The following is an 11,664-nucleotide window of genomic DNA, read 5'->3' as shown; positions in this document are numbered from 1 at the left end:
AAAAAAAAAAAAATCCAGAAGAAAAAAAGAAAAGAAAAAAAAAAACAAAGAAACAAAACAACAACAAAAAAATAATAAGATTAATTTCTTAGCTTTGATTGATGTAAGATGATTATGTAATATGTGGGGAACTGGGAGAAGGGACTAAGGGAAGTCTCTTTACTGTCTCTGAAATGCTTCTTTAAGTCCAACATGATTTTAAAATAAAAATGTAAAGAGTTAAATTTCTCAGTGTTAGAATTTACTTTTTTAAGTGAGTATCTTTCAGATCCTGATATATGAGAGTCCTCTGCAAAAGGTATTCTACATTAAATATAAGATATATATGTTCTTCTGCTAAAAGATCTTGAATCTAAGAAAAATCTTTAACTCAATGTAATGTTTTTAACTTTTTAATCATAATAATATTGTATATAACTTAGGCCATGTTTATGTTGATTAAGCCATTCCGAGTGTGTGTGTGTATATATATATACACATATATACAAATATATATACGTATATATATACACAAATATAAACATGTATATATGTATATATTTATATATGTATATATACAAATATATATACACATATACACAAATATATATACACATACACAGATACATATATACATATAAAATAGATTCTTTAGGATATGTTATGATTCTTCTACAGTGTATGAAGATCAAGTGGAAGACTACTGAACTTGAAAAACTTAACTTTGACTCTCAAATCTGCTGCTGATAGTACTATGTGAATGGGATATGATTTGCTTTAATAAGTCTCAGATTTGCACTGTTATAAACTCTGTATAAATTGAAGGTAATAATTATCTTTCTGGGTCACCATTTTAACAGGTTTATTAAAAATACAAATTATTTTTCTAATTTATATGTGACATTTAGGGAAACAGAAAATTTAGAAGCATAGGGAGAAAAAGAATTACTGTGTATTTATTATCTTTATTCCTATGCATGTGTTTACATAATAGGAATCACATTACATACATTGTTTTGTTACTTACCTTTAAAAATGTAATTAACTAGTTTGTTTATTTAGACTATTTTCTAGAGCAGTTTTAGATACATAGCACAATTTAGCAGAAGATACAAAGATATCCCAAATACCTCCTCAGATATATACTCCCCTATTATCAACATTCTCCACCAGAGTGATACATTTTTTAAATAATTGATGAATCTACATTGACACATCTTCATCACTCAGAGTCCACAGATTACATTAGGGTTCCTTCTTGATGTTGTATACTCTGTGGACTTGGACATAGATAACATGTACATTCCATTAGAGCAAGATACAGAGTAGTTTTACTGGTTTAAAAGTTAATTTTATTTTTTTCATTTAACATTGTAGCAGTAAAATTTCCAATGCTATCACAAATTATTTTCAAGTAAATCTAATTGTTGTATTATATTACAATGTCATATGCATATGTGTATATATACATATTATATATGTGTGTATATTATATTCAAATATTCATATATGAATATATGAATATTTAAGTGTTTTCAAGCTTTTTCTTATTGTAAACAATCTCTCGATGAACCTGTATATTTTTCCCTGTGTCTGGGTTTATTTTCTACTTGTAGGTCAATTTCCTAGATATTTAGTTTTGAGATGTATTGCGGGAACTGGTTAGCAGTCTGCAATGCAACGGGGCTCTCTCTTTGCTCCCAGGCAGACTGGCAGGTCGAGAAATAATAGACACACACAAGATAGTGAAAGCTGAATCCAGGGGGGGTCACCGCCTTCTGGTCCTGTGGTGCCAACAATGCACTGGATATGCCAGCATTTATTATTGAGTTTAGTGAGGGCAGAGGTAGTTTAGTGAGGGATTTAGGGTCATTTGATTATGAGGTGAGATGGTCACATGGAGATGAAGTAATTCTTTAACATAACATCTGTATGAAGAAGTACAGTATACAGAGATAAGAATTTACAGTATAGTGTGTGCATCAGTAATTTCTAACAGAGCCTTAAAACAGGAACAGCAGTAACAGTTACGGCAAAAGCTGGTTACAAACAATTCATAGAAACAGGACCTGAAGTTTAATTTCTAACAGAACCTTAAAACAGGAAGACAGTCTTTCCATAACCCATGATTAGCAAGATATTAATCAGCAGTAACAGTTGCAGCAAAAGCTGGTTCCAAACAATTCATAGAAACAGGACATGAAGTTAGACAACTGGTTAGACCAGAAATTCTCAGAAAGGAGTATGCCTTAACCCTAAAGAGGCCTAGAAGAGCCGCAGCAAGATAAGGGCGTTTATAGCTCGATCTTATCCATATGGACAGGAGCGCCCCCACCCCCCCATCCATTTATAGGCTTTCCACGAGGGTCGCATTCCTTTCCCAGAGCTATGAACATCTGCTTTTCTGGGATAGGAATCTTGGTGATGTGAAACCTCCCTGACTGCACGTCCATTCATAGGCTCTCTGCAGGGGGAAGCACATCATGTGCTGTTGGCTCATTCTGGCAGTCCAACCTGGCATTGTCTTTACACAATCCTGCATGCAGTTTTGTATTTACAATAATCAGGAGCATTTCATCTTTTATTCCATAGCAATAGTTTCAGGGGGTCTTCCTACAGGGATGGATGGATTACTATCAAGGAAGGTGGCAGGGAAGAGCACTGAATTGGGTAGAGGGAGAATTTGGGCTCTGATGCATGATCAAAGTGATCTCAGAGAACTTCATGTGAAACTGTAAGCTGAAATACTCCTTCAGATTTATCCTGAGTTGGGGTAGAAGGGCTAAATCTTTTTATCAATGCATTTACTAGTTACTGGTTGTGAGGTGCTTAAGGGAAGGGAGCAAGACTTCAGGTAAGAAGGATTTATACAGCATAGCTGTTCCCAAAGAGGGCTTTCTGCTGCCGACATTCCCAAGAAAAAGTGGAGTAATAAGTTCTTTCCTGATGGTCTGGCCCACCACAGCATCTAATATAAAGGTTGTCACAATTTTCAAGGCTCTTTATATATTGTAGCAAATATCTCTGCAAAACTGTTGTATCATTGCAATTAGTGCTGATGTATTAATTAACAGCTAAAAGTTCCTTTAAAACAGTTCACATAATAAATTCTTAGTCTATTTAGTTTGTCCATGAAATACTTCACTACATAAACTTTAACAAACTATTATCTGGTCTTACTTGTATATTTAATTTTACTTAGATTTTATGAAATGTTTAAATATGTTTTCTTACCTTAAAATTAGAAAAATATTCTATTATACTTGGCTTCATAATGTACAGTTTATTTCCATATATAATCTTGCAGAAATTTGTTTTTGTATTTAACATTATGTAGGAAATACACTTTTTCTGTTTCCAAACAAGTAGTCATTTCATGAATAATCAAATATTTCCTCATTGATTTGAAATGTCACCTTTATTACATAATAAATTATCATATACACATATTCTCCATGCTTTCCATTAATCTATTTGACTATTCCTCCATCAGCACCACACTTTCCATTAATAAAGATTTATTATGAAAACCTCTCTCCATACTTCTTTTTTTTCTCATTATTACCTTGGCTATTTCATACATTTAATCTCTGAGATGAAATTTAGAATCAGTATGTCAAGTTATAAAACAACCACAACCACAAAAAACAAACAAATCAAAAAGAGATTTAGGATGGATTTGTATTGAATTTATGTATTAATTTTGAAAGAACTGGCATCTTTACAGTACTAAGTCTTTTCCCCAAGCATGTGAATCTATTTCATTTACTGACGTCTTCTTTTATGTTGTCACAGCATTTTTTTTTCAGGTGATTTGGCATTCGGTTCAAGCATAGATAAGAAATAGAATGGAATATCTGTATAAATCGATTCTAGGAAGAGTTTGGGTCAGGATGACCTAGAATGTTGGCAGTATGTTTCTGTCTAAATTTCCAGACTATAAAAACTGTACATTTGAATGTTTGTATAAACTTCAAGCATCTCACAGTACAATCTTTTTAAAGTTCCTTTTTGTCTACGTTTTGTATAATATTTTTCTGTGCAGCAATATTTTAGAATCTTCTCTCAAAGGAAGGGCATTCACTAAAACAAAAAACAGACCAACGTAATAGTTGATCTGAGACCAAGATTTGCTTTCTGTGACAATGTTCTTAGATTTTTCTTTTTCATAAAAGTGATTTTTTAACTTTTACCTATAAAACAAATGGCTTTCATTTTTATAGAAGTCATTCCAAATGCAAAGGTTAAGAATTTCTCATTATTTCTTTCTAATAATTTATAGCATGATTCTTATATCAAATTATTAAATACACATTGTGATTATAGAATCAACATATTTTTGTGAACAATTTGGAAAATATAAATAATCCTTCCCCAATTATATTTTGCAATTAATAGCAAACCTGAGAAATTACTGTCTACAGATTTAAGTATTTCTCTATTATCTTAATATAAAAATAACAAAGCAGGTATTTTAAAACTTTTATAAGATACTTTCCCAAACACTCATAATTCAAAAAGATTATACTGAAGTATTTAGTATTATGGAATAATGGTTGAAATATATATTTCATTACATATATAATAATATATAATTATTCCATGATGTTAAATATACTTCAGCATAATCTTTTTAATTGACACATAATATCTTACCATATAATGTTAAAATACATTGAACTAATCCATTATATGTGGCTTACTAGGTTATTTTCAATCTTGTTTCTCAGAAAAGAATTCTGAATCTAAGTAAATGCTTATTTCCTTAGTATCAGTACCTAACACTGAAATTACCAATAGAGAATATAGTTTTTTTAATGATTTCAATGTATATTGCCAAACTGTGCTCTGGTAATTTGGTATCAGTTCACATTTGCATACATATGTTTGAACTCTATGTTCCAGACTGATTTTTAGTAATGAGAATGCAGCAGTGAATTAAACAGACAAACATCTAAGACTTCATGTAGCTTACATTATAGAAAGAAAGCAAAAATCATCAAGATAAATAGATTTACTTTTACATACACTATATATGATCATTATGAACTGAAGTGCATACTGAATTCATATGTTGAAGCCCAAACTTCCAATATTTAAATCTATTTTTAAAAAGAACTTTTAAGAGATAATCAAGGTTTAAGGAGGTCATAAGGATCAGATCCCACTCCTATAGGACTTACAGCCTTATAAAAAGAGGAAGAGGGAAAGCTCTTTCTCACTTTCTACAGGTGTCAACCAAGACACGGCTGTGTGAGCCTATAGCAAAAAATGGACTGTCTGTAAGCCAGGAAGAAACCTACACCAGAACAGAACCATATAACCACTCTAGAACCCTGATGGCAGACTTCCAACAACCGTGAGACTATAAGTTTTTGTAGTTAATAGTCATAGAAATAATAAATCAACAGAAAGAGCAATATGGGTTGTCAAGGGTGCTGAAGTTTTATAGAGCATTCAGAGAGTCTCACTGACAATATGTCAATAAATATATTAAGATAATAAGGAAGCCAGCATGCAGATATTTGGATAAGAGCATTTCTAGGCAGAAGGAGCAGAAGTGTATAGGTCTTAAGGTTAATATATTTGTTATGTAATCAAGAGACAACAAGGAAGGCAGTGCCACTACAATGCACTAAATAAGTGGAAGAATAGTTGCTGATGAGGTTGAAGAGATATTTTTGGAGCAAGACGATACAAAACGTAGTAAAGACTTGGGCTTTAATCTAATTCTATGCGTAATAGTCAGAAGTCCCCAGTAGAACCAACCAACCTTCCTTCCTTCCTTCCTTCCTTCCTTCCTTCCTTCCTTCCTTCCTTCCTTCCTTTCTCTTTCTTCTATGTATGTATCTATTGACATCTATCTATCTATCTATCTATCTATCTATCTATCTATCTAAGAGGAGACTTACTAAGAGAATTGGCTTTCATGATTATGAAGGCAGAGAAGTCCCATAATATGCTGCCTGTAAGCTGATAAAATAAGAAAGTTGGTAGTATAATTCAGTTCAAGTCCAAAGGCCTATATAACAGGAAACCGGCGAGCTGGCATGTCTCCCAGTCTGAGGTTAAAGAGAGGTAGAGGTGGGGGATGCTGATGTAAGTCCTGAGTCTTAAAGCCCAAGGGCAGGAGAAGACGGATTTCATAGCTCAGAAAACAGAGACAGAGTTCACCCTTTCTTAGTTTTTATTGTTCCATTCAGGCCCTCAACAGAGTGGATTTTGCCCACACACATTGTTTAGGATCTATCTTTCTTGCTCAGTATACTGATTCAAATGCTAATCTCTTCTAGAAACTCCATCACAGAAACATCCAGAAAAAAATGTTTTTTGTTTGTTTGTTTGTTTTGTTTTGCTTTTTGAGACGGAGTCTCGTTCTGTCGCCCAGGCTGGAGTGCAGTGGCCGGATCTCAGCTCACTGCAAGCTCCGCCTCCTTTAGGCCATTCTCCTGCCTCAGCCTTCCAAGTAGCTGGGACTACAGGCACCCGCCACCACGTCTGGCTAGTTTTTCGTATTTTTTTAGTAGGGACGGGGTTTCACCGTGTTAGCCAGGATGATCTCGATCTCCTGACCACGTGATCTGCCTGTCTCGGCCTCCCAAAGTGATGGAATGACAGGCTTGAGCCACCGCACCCGGCCCAGAAATAATGTTTTGCTAGCTGTCTAGGTATCCCTTAATCCAGCCAAGTTGACAAATACAATTAAGACATGATATGACATACATTTTAATAAACTCACTCCAGTTTTTCTGCTGAGAATGTACTGGAGAACTGCAAGAGTATAATAGGGATACCACTTAAGAGACTATTGCAATACTTTAGACACATGGTAGTGGTTTGGACCAGATTATTGATAGCATGAGTAGCAATAACTAGTCAAATTTTTAATATATTTCTAAAATAGAGGTAGTAAGATTTTATTTTTGATTGGCTATGGTGGCAGAGAGTGAAATATAAATAACACCAAACTTTTGGCCTGAGAAAGTGCAAGAATAGAATTATTAACTCACACAGGGAATTATGGAAAACTACAGAGAACATTTTGAAGGAGAAGTAAAAAGTAGGTTTTTGGATCTGTTAAATCTGAGATGCTTATTAGATGTTTCAGTAGAAATGTCAGTAGGCACTTGGATATGTGAGTCTGGAAATTAGGGAGAGGCAGAAGGTAGACATCTTCAGAATACAAATCTGAAGATATAAGATTGGGGTTCACATATGGTGAGTGTGAATATAAAAATATTACAATGATTAGCTCCAGTGTACACCACTATTTCACTGTGGATTTGAGAAAAAAGCAGCAAAAGACTAAGAAAAAAAAGGTCAGGATTATCATAGGAGAGATACTAGTGAATGAAATGTCTTGGGAGCAAGTGAAAAAGGGTTCCAAACAGGAATGATTAAGTGCAGCTGATAGATCAAATTAAATGATCACCACAATTATTAATAATTAGAGACTATCACTGGTGACCTTGACATGGGCAGTTTCAGTGAATTGGACAGGGCAAATTCTAAATGAGGTAGATTCTAGAGCAAATGAGAGAATGTAGGTATAGACAATACTTTCAGCAGTATTGCCGTAAAGACTTCAAGATAAATGGATGCAGTATCTAGAGGGAGAAGTAAAAAGATGTTTGAAGTTTCTTAAATTTATATATTACTTATTCTTCGAGATGAGAAAAACAAGGTTATTATTATTAACCACATAAATAAGGTCAAATATCCCATTTAAATGATTCAATTGAGATGGAAAATTGAGGAAGTAGAGAAAAAAGAAAACTGTTGAAGTACCGTAGTTAAGTATTTGAGAGGATGGAGGCACTGGCGATCAGGCAGGAGCAGACACAATCCATCCATTGAAACAAGAGAGCAATGAAGAGAATATGGATGATAATTAAATTAGGAGTGTAAGGAAGCTTGCTTGGTACATCTTGTCAGCATTAGGAATTAACATTATTTAAAAATGAGTACAGACCTCAATTCAATCAGCTGGAGATAGGTATTGTAGACATGAGGTCAATGGACTTGAAATCTGCCTCCAACTTTTGGCGAAGTAAATGTATAAGTAATCAGAAATTAGATGTTGCTATAGTTTGGATGTTTGTCCTACCAAACCTCATGTTGAAATTTGATCCCCAATGTTGAAGGTATGTCCTAATGCAAGGAGTTTGGGTCATACGGACATATCCCTCATGAATGTCTTGGTGCCATCCTCTCGGTAAAGAGCAAGTTCTTGCTCAATTAGTTCTTGTTATCCTTTTGTCGTGAGTGAGTTCTTGCTCTATTAGTTCTCCTGAAAGTTGGTTCTTAAAAAGAGCCTGGCACCTCTCTCCTCTCCCTCTTGTTCCTCTCTCACCATGTGATACCTGCATATGCTGGCTTCCCTTTGACTTCTGCCACCATGAATGGAAGGAGCTGAGGTCCTCACCAGTGCCCAGTCTTGAACTTTCCAGCTGGAAGAAAAATAAGCCAAATGAAGCTTTATATATATATATAAATCAGTATCATGCATTACTTTACAGCCACACAAACAAAGACAGATGGCTTGCATTAAAAAGTGGAAGAATGAAGCAAATTCACAAGGAGGAATAACAAATATTTTTTAAAAGTAGCGCATACAACTCCCGTAATAGATGACTTTGACATGACATTCTCAGTTCTACACTTTACGTTTAGCAATTAAGTTCCATAAAAGTCCCAAGTATCCATCTAAATATGAGTAAATTTGCCTCAAAGTCTATTCCATGATATCATATGTTTCATAATTAACTCATGTAGGGAGTGTGTATGTGTGTGTGTGCGCACGCACACACACAGATACCCAAATGTTGTTTGGCCTTTAAATTTTGTTATGGATATTTCTGCCTCTATGACTGAATATATCAGACTAACAATCTTACTAACACGAGCTGTAAAAATAAGACTAAAAAATGTTTTAAAAGCCTGTTTGCAAGCCGTGCATGGTGGCTCATGCCTGTAATCCCAGCACTTTGGGAGGCCGAGGAAGGCAGATCGCCTGAGGTCAGGAGTTCAAGATCAGCCTGACCAACATGGAGAAACCCTATCTCTACTAAAAATACAAAATTAGCCGGGTGTGGTAGCGGGTGCCTGTAATCCCAGCTACTTGGGAGGCTGAGGCAAGAGAATCTCTTGAACCCAGGAGGCAGATGTTGCAGTGAGCCGAGATGGTGCCATTGCATTCCTGCCTGGGTAACAGCGCGAGAGACTCCATCTAAACAAACAAACAAAAACCTGTCTGCAGATATTATAAAGCAATCAAGGCAGCCAGGTCTTGATGGGCACAGTTTCTGTAGAGAAGAAACATATTGAGGTGAGATTTACATTTCCTCTGGGTGCATTTGCTCATTCACTACACTGGACATAAATGTCAAACAGAAAACAACATTTTAGAGCCCGTGGCAGTCTCTGTGGGTTTTGTAGACAAAAATTGGAGCTCAAGGCTGCCAAAGCAACCATGATTTGAGGAGTCAAAATCTTGGAGAAAAGAAAAATACTGTATAGAGAATGCAGCCTAATAGTCTTCCAGCAATTTCGAGTCATTTACTGATTCTTAAACTGCATATGCCCAGGGCAAGTTATTGTGAATATAAGCAAAACACAGTTAATTAGAGGATAAAATGTTAAGTAAAGAGAGCAAAAGACTCATTTGGCTGGAAAGACAAAAATTGGAACTCAGGAACTGCCAAAATAGTAGGGGCACTTGTAAACACCCAAAACTTTCAGTTTGAGATTCAGTTTTGGTTTTACCCTGGAGATAAGAGAACTTAGAATAATGCCAGACCTCACAGAAGAAGTTGAGCTAGAATTTATTCACGATGATCTTTTCATATTCTATGCATTTTCCAAAAGTAAACTTACGAAGAACTGATGACAAAGAAAAATTATAAAATCAACTATAGACTCATTACCTTCAAGGAATAATAATAAAGGTAATGGCCAACTTTTCATCATAAGCCATGGAAGCCAGAAAACACAATGACACCCTTACAGTGCTGAAAGAACTGGCAAACTATAAAATTCTATACTCACTTAAAATATATTTCAGGCCAGGCATGGTGGCTCATGCCTGTAATTCCAGCACTTTGGGAGGCTGAGGTGGGCAGATCATCTGAGGTCAGGAATTCCAGCTCAGCCTGGTCAACATGATGAAACCCCATCTCTACTCAAAATACAAAAATTAGCCAGACGCAGTGGAGCGTGCCTGTAGTCCCAGCTACTCGGGAGTCTGAGGCTGGGCCCAGGCGGCCTGGAGGAGCGCAGAGGCCGTGGATGTTGACAGATCCATGGCCCAGTACGCTGTGGGGATTGCCACGCTAGAAAGAGACGTCAGCCTGGGCCCAACCCCCATCCCCGAGCTCACACACCATCGTCGGACTTGAGAGCCCCTCCTTCCGGCAGGAGGACTTCATTCCTTCGCTGTGTTGAACATGATGATGGGCGGAGGCGGCTCCTTCTCGGCTGGCGGCCTCGGCAAGGGCATATTCTTCAGGCTCCACCCAACGTGCTCAGTAGGCACCACTGGATGTTTAACGCAACCTCCTACCACCTCAGCTAAGAGGACACTGGCCTCCTGTGCATCCATGCCAGCGCCCACCAGAGACATGTTCGAGAAATCGTAAAAATCAGCACGAAGGGGTTTATTTTAATGGGCGGAACCCTGGACGCGATGGAGCTGGAGCGAGCCCAGGCGCAGCTGACGTCCATGCTTATGACGAACCTGGAGTCCAGGCCTGTGGTCTTCGAGGATGTGGGGAGGCAGATGCTGGCCACTCGCTCCAGAAAGCTGCCACAGGAGCTGTGCACACTCATCCGCAACGTGAAGCCGGAAGACGTGAAGAGAACTGCTTCTAAGATGCTCCAACGGAAGCCGGCAGTGGCCGCCTGGGCGACTTGACCAACCTGCCTTCTTATGAGCACATCCAGACCGCCCTGTCGAGCAAGGAAGGGCGCCTGCCCAGGACTTACCGGCTCTTCCGGTAGAGCTGCTCCCTGACCTGATGGATGCAGGAGCTGCAGCTGCGGCCCGCTCTTGCGTGTTAGTTTGGACACGAATTTAGTCTAAAACGCTATCTCGTTTTACAAACAGTGCGAACAGTGTCGCCAGAGCACCTACGCAGTTTGCATTCCTTCAGAACTGAATATGCCAATCAGTGGAGTAAATACTGACACTGACCACGGGAAGCCAGGAAGTAGGTGAAGTGCCGAGCGCGGGAGGGCAGCGTGCCATGAGGAGGCTGGGTCAGCGCTCCCCCTCCTCAGGGGCTCTCAAGGCACGTGGTGTCGGGCAGGTTACTTGAGAGGAGCAAGCCCTGAGCCAGGAAGCAGCAGAGGCCAAACTATCAGAGCCTCCCCAGTGGCCACCAAGTTCCTATGTCGGGTACCAGGACTCACCTCTGACAAACGGGAGAAGACAAGGGCCTGGTCAGCTCCGAGGAGCGCGGTCCACGTGTGTGCACGCCTGCTTCCCTGGTAAGAAAGAGCTGTTATCTTTCTTAAAAAAATAAAAAATAAAAAACATAAAGTATTATTCAATCTTTCTATTATTTTTGCACCCATTAACTGTGTGCACCTCCTTTGCCCCAGCCCCGCAACCACTCTTCCCAGTCTTTGGTAACCGTCATTCTACTCTCCATGGCCAGGAATTCAAATGTTCTGATTCTCAAATAC

General features: G+C 37.8%; 1 pseudogene; it reads left to right on the top strand.

Annotated features, from left to right (window-relative positions):
• The window catches only part of LOC105553916, a 23,555-nt pseudogene extending 12,578 nt beyond the window's left edge, over positions 1–10,977 (top strand).
• Positions 10,978–11,664: the final 687 nt, after the last annotated feature.

This window comes from Mandrillus leucophaeus, unplaced genomic scaffold (assembly GCF_000951045.1).
Source record: "Mandrillus leucophaeus isolate KB7577 unplaced genomic scaffold, Mleu.le_1.0 Scaffold617, whole genome shotgun sequence".
NCBI classification, from domain to species: Eukaryota; Metazoa; Chordata; class Mammalia; order Primates; family Cercopithecidae; genus Mandrillus; species Mandrillus leucophaeus.
This window is presented reverse-complemented; position numbering and strand designations above follow the sequence as displayed.